Here is a 16,752-nt window from a genome sequence, read left to right as displayed (position 1 = left end):
CGATTTTCTGTTTTAAAATCAAATTCAAATGATTATGGATGTACATTAAATTTCCTTTTCCCCTTTTTAAAAACAATCATTGCAATTTTGTAATACATTTTGTGTTTATAGTTCAAAAAGCATTTTGTAAAATCTAATAATAAATATACAAATATTTTCCGTTTTCCACTTTAAAAAAATATTTTGTTTCCATTTGAAATAAAAAACATGATTAAAAGACATTTTCCATTACTAAGAAAAAAAAGCTCAAATAAGCATTGCTTTAGATCTATAAAAATGGACTATTTAGGGCTTTTGATCCAGTTCTTTTAATCCAATTAAAAAAAAAAAAATCTAAATATTATATCTAAAATGGTCCGGCTCACCCGAGTTTGACACCCTTGCCCTAATAGAAATATAATCTGCGTGTGCCTCAAATCCATTGAGCCTACTTACAGTTCTTGGGTCCTGGGTTCAAATCCAGGTCAGTCCACCCGTGTGGAGTTTGCATATTCTCCCCGGGCCTGCGTGGGTTTTCTCCGGATACTCCGGTTTGCTCCCACATTCCTAAAACATGCATGGTAGGCTGATTGGACACTCTAAATTGCCCCTAGGTATGAGTGTGAGCGTAACTGGTTGTTTGCAATTGGACACCTGGTGCCTGAAAGTCAGCTGGGATAGGCTCCAGCACCCCCTGCGACCCTAATGAGGATAAAGTGGTTCAGAAAATGAATGGATGACACATTTCCACTGAATTTCAATCACCACGCAGTTTTATTAAATCGGTTCTGCGTCAAAAGTTTTGCTTGATTGGACGTCAGAATTTTGTCGTCTGAATGTCAATCTTTTTTTCGACTGACAAATGTCATTAAATCTCTGCTTTGAATATTAATCTGCCATATTTTCAATGGGAAATAATATATGCTATCGCCTGACATGTTGATGGCTAGCCCCCAAAGCGTGGCTCGGTACAAAAGCTAACGTGTCCGAATGATTAAGAGTAATGGATAGTTGCCCCGCAATCAGCGTTGGCGACCTTTCCGATTACTTTCATGCTTGACAGGTTCCTTTCTGCGCCTCTTCGTCCGGCGTTATTAAGCAGCGTGCGGAACGTGTAGGCAGTGATGGGACTTGATTACATGTATTGATTCATAAGAGGCCTCAACACAATCTGAAAATGTTTCATCACGTTTCGACATGAAACCTCATCTGTGAACGTGTCTATTGGCCAATTTATTTTGGACCAAAACACGGAGTCCCTTTACAGGAAATGATAAATGTGTACTTTATGGGAGAAACCGTTGACCGTTATCATTATTATTTTTTTTAAATCGCAACAATTGAATCGGTGATGGAGTGGTTAGACCGACGTGGGCTCGCAATTCTGCTGTCGAGGGTTCGATTCCAGGTCAGGCCTCACTGTGTGGAGTTTGCGTGTTCTTCCCGGGCTTGCGTGGGTTTTCTCCGGGTACTCCGGTTTCCTCCCACATGCCCCAAAAACGTGTATGCTAAGCTAATTGTATGCTAATTTGTCCCTAGCTAAGAGTGATTGGTTGTTTGTCTCCTGGTCCCCTGCGATTGGCTGGACACTGATTCAAGGTGTCTCCAGTAGTTGACTGGGATAGGCTCCAGCACCCCCTGCGATACTTGTGAGGATACGCGGTTCAGAAAATGAACTAATTAAAGGCCTATATGGTCATTATAAACATATAATGAGATTTAAAGTGTAAAAATAAAGTGCACACACATATAAGTAGTTGTCATAAAAAGATTTATCTATAATCCTTATAAAGCGTGATTTATGGGTGTGTATGTTAAGATTCTCTCGCTATGTTTGTCCAAACCGTGCAACGTAGCGAGTTGAATTGTTTTATGGTGGCCAGAAACGGCTGTCGGATCCTAATAACTAAATATTTTATTTGTTAAACACACATTTTTCAAAAGAGATTTTTTTTAATAGCGCAACAATTGTCTTTTGGTTCTAAATAAGCAAGTAGGACCGGTAAAGCCGGGCCCCACTGCTTGTGTACAATACAAAAGAAGTGAGCTTTGGTGTTTTAGTGTAAGTGTCAAAGTGCAAAATAATAATTTGTTGTTTTTAATCATGATTTATATATTTAAAATTAAAGCAACAAGGGTTTCAGTTTTTTTTTATTTAAATGTATGTTCCAGTCATGATTTGACATCACATCAACAACACTGACCTCCTCCTTCCATGTAAATACACGGCTCAGATCTTCCGCGGTGTCCAAGAGCAACCAATCCAAAGGAAAAATGACATCCAAATTAAATCACTGCAAATAATGGCCAACTTGCAAACAAATCCAATTGGAACAAACAACAATCTCCGATTTAGACAGCGGCGTTTCAATTTGCTTTTTGGTGCTTTGATATGATTCCCTTTCCAGATTAGATTTACCCACGTCTCAGGGGCATTTATATCTGCTCGCCAATCAGTTACCGGCCTGCCCCTGGAGGTCAAGCCTCGATCTCGGCCCGGTGATTGGTCTCCTCGCGTCCTTGTCTGGGTCAGCTGAGCTATTTGTCATATGTCTTGCTTGAACATGTACCGTATTTTCTCGCGTATAAGCCGCCTCCGCATATAAGCCGCGCCCTTAAAACCGTTGAATTTGACACTTTCTCATACCTGTCAACCTCTGCCGATAACTGCCCTTATAAATGATTATTGATTCCCCTTACAAACCCCCCAAAAACCTTACAAACACCGTACGAGTCGTACGGTGTTTGTAAGGTTTTTGGGGGGTTTGTAAGGGGAATCAATAATCATTTATAAGGTCAGTTATCGGCAGAGGTTGACAGGTATGCTTTCTCCACGAATAAACACAACTGCAGAAATACGTGCATCTAAATTTGGACTGGCGGAATCAAGAAACAGATCAAATCGTTAGAAGACGGGTGGTTTTGAAATCGGTCGATAAATAAAAAGCAAAAAAAAATGGGAGAATTGCTTGACATCTGGCGAGGCAATTGGAAGTCACAGCTGATTGCCAATGAACTGTTGTGTCGCCTCAAGCACTTATCCACGAGGCTCGAGGGGAAAGGTTTCAATTTGCCACGGAGCGCCAAGATTGCTCTCTTGAGCAACGCCAACGTTCGTGTATTCCGATAAGGGAGAAGAGAGGTGAAAGTTGACAAGATGCTTTTCGTTATCTAGCGCCCACAAATTAGCTCAGCCGGCTAACCGTCGCCATCAACGCAAAAACACGGATGGCAAAGTGGTTCATTGGCCTGACTTGGGTTCGGGCCGCGTGGGATTGCGATTGTGATCGCCGATTGTTTTTCTATCCAGGACTGAATGGCGACCAGTTTTAGCGATGGGACAGACGCTAGTGTTGTAGCCTGAATTTATTCTTGAAACACAGGAAGAAATAATCACAATAGTGATTCGTTGTTGCTTCTTCAATCCAGCTTTACTGGTATGAAGAAAATCTCCCGTGTTGGTCAAGCTATTTGCATAAGGCATCAATAATCGAATACCGATATACATTTTAACATGTCACACTTGCTATGTGGATCAAGGCATCAATAATCAAATACCGATACACATCCAATCCAAACTAGTTGTACATCCCCAACATGCGATCGTTAATAAATTAAACACTTTAGCATGTCACACTAGCTAGCAGTACAGTAAGCGGACCGGAAAATGAATGAATGGATGGTGACATAAAATCGTCAGTAGAAATAGAAACCTTAAGGGGACCTAACGATAGGATTTGCGAGACGAAGCTAACGATTAGAATTATTTCACGGTATTCCGTCACAATAATTAGTCAAGAAACCATTCTACGATATTCACTTAACTAGGGATTTCCCCCTATCAGAAATCAGATCGGAATATATCGGAAATCGGACCCGATCAGGTCCTTTTCAGAGGATGAAAAATAACGATCAATGTCCTACAAATCACAAGTAAAATCGCTCAATTTATGACATTGAGTGACCGAGTTTCTTCACTGTCTTAGTTTGTACGGAAAACACAGACAAACACTAGCTAAGCAGAAACTGGGGTGCTGGGAACTCCTTGCCGAAGGAGCCACGGGCCTCGTAAAGTCCAAACGTCTTCGGTCCCGGATATCGTAACCCGACGACTCCCTTTAATCTATTTGAAACATTTTTTTATGGCTGGAAGAGACTCAACTGTCGCCTTAAATCGTAAAAAAACGGAATGCTATCACTCATCCGTCGAGAGGCTGTCGACTGACTGACTGCATGGCCGAGTGGTGCTGGAGCTGCACCGTGACTGATATTTTGTGCAATATATATTTTATTTATCCTCGATTTTACTATTGATTTTATTTGCACTGCAAAGAGCACTTCAATCTTGTTGGACAATTGCGCAATCACAAAGCAAGTGATTGACACAGCTAGCCTAGCATGCATGTTTTGGGATGTGGGAGGAAACCGGAGTACCCGGGGAAAACCCATGCCAGCCTGGGGAGAACATGCCAACTCCTCACAGGATGGTCCGAACCTGGGATCGAACCCTCGAACCTAGAACTGTGAGCTGTAACCACACTCGGCCAAAATAGTATATACATTTATTTATATGTATGTAATTTTAGCCTAGCATGCATGTTTTTGGGACGTGGGAGAACACCAGAGTACCTGGAGAAAACCCACGCAAACCTGGGAAGAACAGGAGCCACCTGGGATCGAACCTTCGACCCCAGAACTGTAGTAGTAGTATTAATTATTATCATTATTATTATTATTAGTAGTAGTAGTATTAACTATTAGTAGTAGTAGTAGTAGTATTAACTATTATTATTATTCTTAGTAGTAGTAGTAGTAGTAGTATTAACTATTATTATTAGTAGTAGTAGTAGTATTAACTATTAGTAGTAGTAGTAGTTGTAGTATTAACTATTATTATTAGTAGTAGTAGTAGTAGTAGTTGTTGTAGTATTAACTATTAGTAGTAGTAGTAGTTGTTGTAGTATTAACTATTATTAGTAGTAGTAGTTGTTGTAGTATTAACTATTATTAGTAGTGGTAGTGGTATTAACTATTATTATTAGTATTAGTAGTGGTATTAACTATTATTATTAGTATTAGTAGTAGTATTAACTATTATTATTATTAGTAGTAGTAGTATTAACTATTATTATTAGTAGTAGTAGTAGTATTAACTAGTAGTAGTAGTATTAACTATTATTATTATTAGTAGTAGTATTAACTATTATTATTAGTAGTAGTAGTATTAACTATTATTATTAGTAGTAGTAGTATTAACTATTATCATTAGTAGTAGTAGTATTAACTATTATTATTAGTAGTAGTATTAACTATTATTATTAGTAGTAGTAGTAGTATTAACTATTATCATTATTATTAGTAGTAGCAGTAGTATTCGTATTTACTATTATTATTATGTGCTTCTATGGGATTCACTTTGAATTTCGTTGGACTTTTTACAATGAAAATAAAAGCTATTTTATGAATTAATTCATTTTCCATTCCACTTATCCTCTCAACGCTTGCGAGGGGTGCTGGAGCCTATCCCAGTCGATTTGGGGCAGTAGGCGGGGACATCCTTAACCATGGCCAGCCAATGACACGACGAGACAAAGGACAACCAACCACGCTCACACTCCTACCTAGGGACAATTTTGACTTTTATTCTGTATATAAATAATCATATTTACACTTTCATAATATTTATGTGCACGATGGAAATGATGTTGGTGACTGTGTTACCTTTTGAAATTGTAATTGACGGACAGATAGATTAGAGGTTGGATTGAACAAGGAGGGAGTTGAAATCAAGGATGATAGCAGAGCAGCGTACTGGCTTCTCTGGCTTCTCACTCAGGCACGACGTGACCATATTTTTCATCCACTGGCAAGCTAGCCAAGCATGAAGGAGACCATCAATATTCTTCTTCTTTTTTGAGTCTCTGCTAGCGTCTGTTTATACGTCGCTCCTTTTTATTTATTTATTTTTTTGCCATCCCAGCTTGTCTCTGTAAATCTTCTCGCATTTGTTCTCTCGACTCTATTCACCAAGAGAAAATCATTCAAAGGCCTTCCTAGATAAAGCACTCAAGCCTCCCCCTTTTTAAACGATTATCTCAAACGATCCTCCACAGTTTAGATCATTTTTACAAAATGCCACGCCGTCTGCTTTTATCACTCAGGAGACGAAAAGCCAGCGTGGTGTAAGCACCCCCAACTATTTTTACCATCAACCACCCAAATGTCGCCACTCCTTTTTTTCTTAAACCTCTTATCTGTGGTCATGGACTTGGAAACTTTTGGCCATTTGTCACTTGCTTTCCAATTTTTCCAAAGTTGCGCATCGGCCTCGCAGTTCTGTGGTCGAGGGTTCGATCCCAGGTTTAGACTTTCCTGTGTGGAATTTGTATGTTCTCCCTGGGCTTGTGTGGGTTTTCTCCGGTTACTCTGGTTTCCTCCCACATTCCAAAAACACGCATGTTAGGCTAGCTGGCTAACACTACATTGTCAGTAGCTACGAGTCGGAACGCGAATTGTTGTTGTGCCCTTCCTGTATGGAGTTTGCACGTTTGTGGGTTTTCTCCGGGTACTCCCGTTTCCTCTCACATTCCCAAAACAAGTATGCTAGGTTAGCTGGCTAACACTACATTGTCAGCAGCTACGAGTCGGAACGCGAATGGTTGTTTGTCTCGTTGTGCCCTTCCTGTGTGGAGTCTGCACGTTTGTGGGTTTTCTCCGGGTACTCTGGTTTCCTCCCACATTCCAAAAACACGCATGCTAGGCTAGCTGGCTAACACTACATTGTCAGTAGTTACGAATCAGAACACGAATGGTTGTTTGTCTCGTTGTGCCCTCGTGTGTGGAGTTTGTATGTTCTCCCCAGGCTCGTATGGGTTTTTTCCAGGTTCTCCGATTTCCTCCCACATTCCCAAAACAAGCATGCTATGCTAGTTGCCTAACACTCTACATTGTCAGTAGCTACGAGTCCGAACACGAACGATTATTTGTCTCATCGTGCCCTGCGATTGGCTGGCCACCCATTTAGTTTATCCCAGTCAGCTGGGACAGACCCCAGCACCCCCCACGAAGCAGTTCAGAAAACATACGAATCCCCTTCTTTCACCTCTCATCTTAACGCCCTCGTGTCTTCAAAAAGCCGGCGCCCGTGTACTTTTAAGGCCTTTAAATTTTTTTTAAAAAAATGACGCTGTCATGCCAAGAGGCGAAAAGCGGTGTGTTTGCGCCACAAGTATACTCGTGTGTGTGTGTGTGTGTGTGTGTGTGTGTGACGGCGCAATGTAATTAGCCCCCGAAGAGCCCGGAAAGGCTCACGCCGCTGCCGGCCTGATGAGCTCTCCTCCAGGCAGACCCGCGTTCGATACACCATCTCCTTTGAGAAGTGCTAAATCAGCTCCGCGGGGAGGCCGGACTTGTACGTTTGCGGCGATACACACACACACACACACACACACACACACATAGACACACACTCATAGGCGCTTGTTGATGGATTGTGCCAGTCACGAGGAAGCTCAACCCAAATCGGTGATTGTCCACATCGATGAGAGGGGCCAGAGTTTGCCTGGTGGTTTTCCTTACTCAAGCTGAGTAAATATATAGTATTTACAGAATATCATTGTGTGTGTGTGTGTGTGTGTGTTTGTGTGTGAAGGCCATCGAGCATGCTCCCCTTTATGGATCCGCTTTTAACACAGTCTTAATACGCCTGCTTTTATTATCGCCGCCGTAAATGCGCAATCCATTCACCCCCGTCTCTATCGGCGAGTGAGTAAAATGCGCGACATGTTGGTATCGGGTCGCAGTTTGCGCATGAACACGGACGGCTGTTCGCCATCAATCAACGCGGCTCCTCTCATTCCCTTTAACTACGAGCCGGGCGTGATGAGTCAATTCATCGCACTGTAAATAAAAAATTAGAGGTTGGTCAGTTCCCCGGCAGCAATTTAGCAAAAAATATGACTGTAGCGCTAAAAATGCATTGATATTTAAACGAGGTGTTACCCGAAGAAAACCCACGCGGTTACAGGGTGAACATGCAAATACCACAAAGGAAGACTGAAGCCTAGAATTTGAACCTTTTGAGTTAAAAACTAAGGGTCCATGCTAACAGCTAGCTACTCGTTCATTGCTCCACCTGGTTGTTATTTTACTAAATTATATATATATATATTTTAAATCTGCTAATGATGACTTGCATATTTCTAAAACTTTTGCCGGCATTTTGAAACGTTGCTACGCTGATTAGCATCTCCGTCTCTCCCGCGTCTTTTGAAGCAGATGTTTTTGCGAGACGGGGGAAGGTGAAAGCAAGCGCTGCTAATATGCAAATGAGGCTCTTAATTATGGATGAATACATTATAATATCAAGGCACTGGACTTGATCCCCTTGTATATTTGGTTTAGTGTTGTTATGATGCCAGGGGACAGCGGAGATCCTCTCGTGAGTTTCCACGTGATCGGCAGAAAGATTTGCTTTAAGCTTGTTTACATTGGAAATGACGGTGGTTTAAAGGGACGGTGCTGCTTTTATGACTTTTTCGTCAATGCAATTTTCCTTTTCGACACCATTATTTTATACCTCAATTCTTTTGATGGTTACATTCATGCATCTCTCTTGTTGGTCCTGAATTTTCCTTAAAGGTACTACAAAATTAAAATGACTGCGCTAAGGTAATAATAGAGGAAAAAAATGAACTTGGCACTCAAATCCGACATTTTTTAAAAGCCTTTCATAGTTATTGAATCCAAAATAATGTTTCGATGAACGCCCACTTGTTTCGGCAATTCTGGTTGTGATGTCACAACCAGAATTGTTTCTTCTTCTTCTATGAAATGGTAACCGTGGCGTAAAATGAAAATGACTGTGCTAACGTAATAATACACGTGAAAAATGAATTTTGCGCTCAAATCTGGCAGTTTTTTGTAACCATTTCATAGTTATTCCATCCAAAATAATGCATCGTTTGTTTTGGCAATTCTGGTTGTGATGTCACAACCAGAATCGTTTCTTCTTCTATGAAACGGTAACCATGGCATAAAATGAATACAATTGCGCTAACGTAATAATACACGTGAAAAATGAATTTTGCAGTCAAATCTGGCAGTTTATTTTTTAAATGCATCGTTTGTTTTGGCAATACTGCTTGTGATGTCACAACCAGAATCGTTTCTTCTTCTATGACATGGCATAAAATGAAAACGACTACGCTAACGTAATAATACACTTGAAAAATGAATTTTGCGCTGAAATCTGGCAGTTTTTTAACCTTTTTCCTAGTTATTCCATCCCAAATAATGCATCATTTATTATGGCAATTCCGGTTGTGATGTCACAACCAGAATCGTTTCTTCTTCTATGAAACAGTAACCATGGCGTAAAATGAAAACGACTTTCTAACATAATAATACACGCGAAATATGAATTTTGCTCTCAAATCTTTTTTTAATCCTTTCATATTTATTCCATCCAAAATAACGCATCGTTTGTTTTGGCAATTCTGGTTGTGACATCACAACCAGAATCATTTCTTCTTCTACTATTTTCCTTATATACTCTGTATTGTATTGCACCACTGTACATAATTTTACACATTTAAAATCTATAGATAATTTCAAATCCTTCTCACTCCATTTTTTTCCCATCTAGAGAAAACTCAATGGCCTTTAAGATCTTTATAGATTAGAAACCGTTTAACCAGACTTTACTCCGTCGAGCATACAACGTCTGAAAAAACGATAACCTATCAAGTTTATCTGAGGATTAAGACTTTTAAAAGAGTCGTTGAAAGCCATTGAGAATTTGAGTGGAACGGTTCCCCCAACGCACAAGCAGGGTGACCTAGATCGATACGAGCCCAACGCGGGGAAATTTACGACAGCTTTAGATTTTAACAGGCATGACCAGCTGAGTGTGCCAATTGCTTTGACTCTGCAATTATACTGTAGGGAGAAAGGAAGCTAATTAAACCGCTAAATTTTCTTCTGGCCGCCGAGCTCCATTACTGCGCCACCGCGTCGATAGTTTATGCGGTTTAACGCCAAATAGCAAACCCGCAACGCTTCTCTTAAAGTTTCACCGTCACCTCGGGCAGGATTTTGCTCAATTCCATAGCTGAGTCGTTTTTTTTGATGGCTACACCATTAATAAATAAACCAATAAATTAGCTCCTCCCCTGAGGCACTTTCACTTTCGTTTTCCGACTCGTCACGCGATAAAGACAACGAGTATACATGTTTTCTTTTGAGTCATACACCCTCTGCCCGAATCCGTGCTTCAATAACATCATTGGTTTCAACTATGCAGAGGCCAACCGACGCTAAAATGATTCATATTGCACAATTTCAGAAGCTGTTATGGATTTGTGTGTCTTGATCATTTGGCACAGTGATTCATCCACCATTTTGAAATTGTACGGAAAAATCTCACGTTCTTAGAAAATTAGCTCCTCCCCTTACCCACTTTCACTTTCATTTTCCGACTCGTCACGCGATAAAGACGTGTATACATTATTTCTTTTGAGTCATACACCCTCTGCCCGAATCTGTGCTTCAATAACATCATCAGTTTCAACTATGCAGAGGCCAACCGACGCTAAAACGATTCATATTGCACAATTTAGAATGCAATTATGGATCCATGTGTGTGTTTATAGATCCGTGTGTGTCTTGATCATTTGGCACGGTGATTCAGCCACCATTTTGAAATTGTACGGAAAAATATCACGTTCTTAGAAAATTAGCTCCTCCCCTTTCATTTTCCGACTCGTCACACGATAAAGACAACAAGTATACATTTTTTTCTTTTGAGTCATGCACCCTCTGCCCGAATCCGTGCTTCAATAACATCATTGGTTTCAACTATGCAGAGGCCAACCGATGCTAAAATGATTCGTATTGCCAAATTTCAGAAGGAATTATGGATCCGTGTGTGTCTTGATCATTTGGCACGATTCTATCCGTTCACTGGGGTGTCAAAACTCATGATAGTGGCACTTTTAAAAAGCGGGAGCTCTAAACTAAAGAGGAGTTTATGTGCGCGTTTCTCGTTTGGAGGGAAAAATATTAAACAATCAATCCAGCCTAAATGACAAGGAAAACAACATGGTGTTGGAATGTCACGCTGTTCGTAATGTCTTTGCTGAGCGACGCCACAAAAGGGAGGAAAGCGCCGTGCATAATATGACTATCAGCCACCTGCAGCTGCGTGAGAGGAGAATAAGATGCAGGGTCAGGCATGAAAGAAAAAAAAGAAGGAGGAAATCATCGGACATAACGTGACTTGCGTCGCCTATCGCTTTTAAAAGTAGATGTAATCATTGTGCCGGAAACAACAACAAGCGCGTAAGTAGGCTGTCAAAATTCAAAGCTGCTTGCAACAGGCACATGTTGCACATTGATTTTATGGCCTGGCGCCTCCAAACTGTGACCGTAATGTACAACATTATCATCAACTTGGACCTATGATGCTTATTTGCAAGAAGTAGAGGGAGTAAGTTACGCTAATTTTATTTATTCAGGGTCACGAGTGGCTTTTCTTTGAAGGGATGGTAAACATTAAAAGTACAAAATGAGATTTAAAAAGAACAGTTCTAGGGTAGAACCTAAAATATTTTCAATTAGTCAAAGTCCGGCGACCCGGTGGTCGAGTGGTTCGCGTTTCGGCCTCACAGTTCTGGCATCGAGGGTTCGATCTCCTGTCGGTCCTCACTGTGAGGAATTTGCATGTTTTCTGCGTGCTTGCGTGGGTTTTCGTCGGGTACTCCGGTTTCCTCCCACATCCCAAAATCATGAATGCTAAGCTAATTGTACGCAGAATTTACATGTTCTCTGTGTGCTTGTGTTGGTTTTCTCCGGGTACTTCAATTTCCTCCCGCATCCCAAAAACATGCATGCTAAGCTAATTTGCATGTTCTCTGCGTGCTTGCATAGGTTTTCTCCGGGTACTCCAATTTCCTCCCGCATCCCAAAAACATGAATGCTAAGCTAATTGTATGCCAAATTTACATGTTCTCTGTGTGCTTGCATGGGTTTTCTCTGAGTACTCCGGTTTCGTCCCGCATCCCAAAAACATGCATGCTAAGCTAATTTGCATGTTCTCTGCGTGCTTGCATGGGTTTTCTCCAGGTAATCCGGTTTCCTCCCGCATCCCAAAAACATGCCTGCTAAGCTAATTTGCATGTTCTCTGCGTGCTTGCATGGGTTTTCTCCGGGTACTCCAATTTCCTCCCGCAACCAAAAAACATGCATGCTTAGCTAATTTGCATGTTCTCTGAATGCTTGCGTGGGTTTTCTCCAGGTACTCCAGTTTCTTCCTGCATCCCAAAAATATGCATGCTAAGCTAATTTGCATGTTCTCTCAATGCTTGCGTGGGTTTTTTCCAGGTACTCCAATTTCCTCCCTTATCCCAAAAACATGCATGCTAAGCTTATTGTACGCTAAATTTGCATGTTCTCTGTGTGCTTGTGTGGGTTTTCTCCGGGCACTCCAATTTCCTTCCGCATCCCAAAAACATGCATGCTACGCTAATTGTATGCTAAATTGTCCCGGGTGATTGGTTATTTGTTTTCTTGTGCCCTGTCATTGGCTGCCCACTGATTCAGGGTGTACCCCGCCTGGGGCCTGTAGTCAGCTAGGATAGGCTCCAGCACCCCCCGCCAGGCTAAGCAGTTAAAAAAATGAGTGAATGAAAATGTTACGGGTTTTGTGTCCAATCTGTGGAATCCGGGGGACTTTCACGTCAGTTGTTTTTCTCTGTCTAGCGTCAAATTGCACATTGTGTGCTGAAGCAGAAGGTGAGTGGGCTTGGCCCTTCCCCAAAAGCTCTTGTCATCATCCAGCGTCTTCTTCCATGCCGTTAGGAGAGCGTAGGAATGCGTGGGGACGTGTCGCCGCGGGCGCATCGTACCTCCGTCTTCATTTCAGACGGACAAAAAAAAAAAAAAAAACTCCTGAAAGGTCACCCTGATTCTGCTTCATTGGAAATGAAACATTCAACAACTGTCCTTCCGAGTTATCAAAGCCTAAACCAGGGCAGGTCATTTAAATGTAATTCCAAGAAAGGCCCCTATCTTAATATGCTTTTAAGGCAGCGATTGGCGGCGTGAAGGATGAAGGACAAATCTTTCAAGTGCTGACTCATCACGTTTGCTTCTGCTTCATCGGACTCAACATTAAGCTTTACGTGCCTGTGATTTTTTAGCAGTGCGTCGACACGTGTTTTTTTTTTTTTTTGAGAGACAGAAAGCTGCTTAGCCCTCCAGAAACTCGCTCTTTGGTATTCCGAGGTCTTCTCCGGCAGCTCGCGCTGCTTCGTCATCCGTCTCCAAATGGAAAACGGTCCCAGGGTGCATTGCGGTTCTGGCTCGTTTGGGTGGAGTTTATCGTGAGGGACAATCGGGACCGTCGAGATCTGGTTTATCGTGGGTTTTGCTTCCAAAGTCGACCGGAGATGACCCGGATCGGTCATTTTGAGGGGATCGGAATCGGGTAAAAAAGATTTGGTTTTACATTGTAGTTATTTTTAGCCTGACATTTTTAATTTTTGAAGTATTGGCTCGTTGGTTGCCATTGAGGGTGAAAAATGGCGTCCAATCCAGTTTGATTGGAAGGCTGGCAGCAATTGAATGAGCATTGAAATCATGAAATTGATTTAATGGTTTTGACAGTCAATGGGAGTGACAAAGTTAACGACAAAATAATCCTGATGTAGATTGCAAAAAATAAACATACTGTACTATAATCTACTATTTGCACTAGTAAAACAAACTGTGCAGAGCAAAGAGTACGTAAAATTGACAAAAACACAATCAAGGGAGTTCATTTTATCACACTGGACATTTTTTTTCTATCTCAGTTTATTTATGACAATTAATTCGTTCGCCACCCAATTTTCTGCCACACGACCAATTTCCAAAAATATGTGTTTGCGCTACTAACCCTTCAAAAAAAAAATCCCCAAAATTAGTCAACTCGGACTTGACTGCCGCACAAAATTTGCAAAAATTGAATTGACCGTTTATTTTGCGTTTTGCTTGGACAGGCGCGAATAGAGGAAATAAGCCAACATCTCAGTGACGGATAATATATATTGCTCGGACTTAACCTTGTCCAAGAATCAACAATGCGCCTGTACACCCAATAAGCATTATTCCATGTCTCTGAAATCAATGAAGCTTGCGCTTTGCCTGATTGGATTAAGACATAATCAAATTGAGCGCGATAACAGTGACCTTCCCCCCCGTGGGGGACAGCACCAACGACATAAACAGGAAGCAAAGGCTCCATATAATACTCCCAGCTGCATTTATGTTTGTATTAGCTAGCTAGCTAATGTGATGCTACGCGGGGGCATAAAGATTCAGTCATGCCTCTACTTACGAATGCCTCTAGGTACGAAAGTTTCAGGTTACAACATTTTTATATAAAATGAGTGACTCGAGATACGAAAAAGATCCAAGTTACGAAATCCATTATTTTATTTTGTATTCCCCTTATCAAGCGATTAAAAACTGCGTGGCACATATTTTCACACACGCACACACACATAGGGCGCACGTAAAAGTCTAAAATGTACTACAAAGTGGATGGCTTTTGGCCCTGGTAGACCGCCATCTGGTGGAAAAAACATGGGTATTACATCTAATGGCCGCGGAGGGAGATATTTCAGCGTCTCAAGGCACATTTTCATATGCTTTATTTATTTTAAGACATTAATAAATTATTTCCTTATCATTTTCTCACATCTTTCATACAAAATTGGGACACTGACCAATTTTAAAGGGTCTAATTCACATGTGTCAAAGTGGCGGCCCGGGGGCCAAATCTGGCCCGCCGCATCATTTTGTGTGGCCCGGGAAAGTAAATCATGAGTGCTGACTTTCTGTTTTAGGATCAAATTAAAATTAAGAGTATAGATGTATATTAAATTTCCTGGTTTTCCCCCTTTTAAATCAACAATTATATTTTTTTAATCCATTTTTTCTGTGTTTTTTGTTCAAAAATCATTTTGTAAAATCTAAAAATATATATTAAAAAAGCTAAAATAAACATTATTTTAGATCTATAAAAAAAGTGAATATTCAGGGCTTTTAATCCAGTTCTTTTAATCCATTTATTAAAAAAATCTAAATATTATATCTAAAATGGTCCGGCCCACATGAAATCGAGTTGACGTTAACGCGGCCCGCGAACCAATCCGAGACTGACACCCTTGGTCTAGTTGGTAGTTGAAAGGAATTTACATATAAAGTACACCTCTACTTACCAAACTTTCAAGTTACGAATAAAGTCTTGGAACCAATTAAGAAGTACGACTATTAGTTCTATTAGTATTCCTTCTTTTTTATCCTATGGCTCTACTCGCTTTGAAATAAATGAACAAAAAATAGAATATTCTATTTAACATCTAACCTTGCTCGTCAAAAAAGAGCAATGAACATGTACCACGATGCCGTTATTTTTATTACAAACATCAGCTCAAAGTTCAAATTCACCTTGGCATCGGGAAAAACCTTTCCACGCAAATATGTATTATCCTTCATGTTTATTAGAAAAGATGGCGGCATGAAGGTTGACATCTCGCTTTGTATTTCCCCATGTAGACACCAGCCAGCCCGTTTGGAGCCAAAACGTCAGCCGCATCCCGCTTGGACAATTTAGTCTCCGTCAGCAGGCACAAATGTCCATCATTAAGCGGCCTTTCGCTGGGAATTCGAACTGCTAGCGAGCCGGTTGACAGAAGTGAAGGGTGCGGCAGATGCGGGACCAAAACGTAAGTGGACTCCAAAATAGGGACAAATAAGGGGAGATTTAGGCTCTGATTTTTTGTTTTCTTTCTTCTTGAACTCGAAAGGGCCTTTTTGACTTTAACTGTGTGTCGTTTTGTCGTCTGATTATTGTTATTCCGTCCCAAAAAATGCTCAAAATTGCTTCCATCCCATTTTTTACATACGTACTTTTAGGTTGTTAAAAACCGATTAATTATAGAATAAGGATTATACTGTATGTTGCCATAATACTTTTCAAGCAAACCAACCTAAATATCAAATAATATCAAAATCAAAAGCCTTTATTGTCATCATACACAGCTGCGTATCACAAAATTGGTGGTGCTATTTCCACAAAGTGCGTTTTGCCAGTAAAAAAAAACATAAATAAGTAATATAAAAATATAAAAAGTCACATCCTGGCAAGGTAAATTCTAAAATATTGCACTATCCTCCAAACAGTCCATTTTTTATGATATATTTATATTTATACTGGCGAAATTAATAATACACAACAAAAAAAGCATCAAAATCAGAAAAATCACAAAAAACAGCTCAATTTATCACATTGGACTTTTTAAAAAAATGTTTACAAGTGGTAAACAAAATAAATAGTTAAAAAAAAAAGTGAAAATATTTTGTTATATTTACTATTACATTAAAAAAATTAAACGAAACAGAATAAACTTTTAGGATGAAAATATTTATTTTAAATTGAGATATAATGTCATTATTCTTTAAACAGCTACAATCTATATTTCAATATTATCACAAAACAAAGCCAACAAACATGATTTTTTTTCCCCCGGACCGCTCAGAGATGATGTAGCGGGCCAAATTTGGCCCTCAAGCCTCCACTTTGACACCTATGTTTTTAGCTCCTTTTTAAGCCGTAACATTATGTCATTAAATGGCGGGGGTCCTCTTACTCATTACACTTTGATTCAGAGAGGAAGTATGACGCAAATATGACATTTGCAGATTGCCTGCAGCTGCCCGCTAAAGTCA

At 40.3% G+C, this 16,752-nt stretch overlaps 1 protein-coding gene across 7 annotated transcripts in view; it reads left to right on the top strand.

Moving 5' to 3' along the window:
- Positions 1 to 16,752, top strand: part of dlgap2a (discs, large (Drosophila) homolog-associated protein 2a) — a 74,278-nt gene that overhangs the window by 27,536 nt on the left and 29,990 nt on the right. For all 7 annotated transcript variants that reach the window (XM_077620178.1, XM_077620180.1, XM_077620179.1 and 4 more), the window contains one exon: positions 15,580 to 15,749. The gene's annotated coding sequence lies outside the window, so the exon portion shown is untranslated. The remainder of the gene's footprint in view (positions 1 to 15,579; positions 15,750 to 16,752) is intronic.

The sequence above is a fragment of the Stigmatopora argus genome, chromosome 15, assembly GCF_051989625.1.
Source record: "Stigmatopora argus isolate UIUO_Sarg chromosome 15, RoL_Sarg_1.0, whole genome shotgun sequence".
NCBI lineage: Eukaryota > Metazoa > Chordata > Actinopteri > Syngnathiformes > Syngnathidae > Stigmatopora > Stigmatopora argus.
The sequence above is the reverse complement of the archived record's forward strand: the minus strand, read 5'-3'. Positions and strand labels throughout refer to the sequence as shown.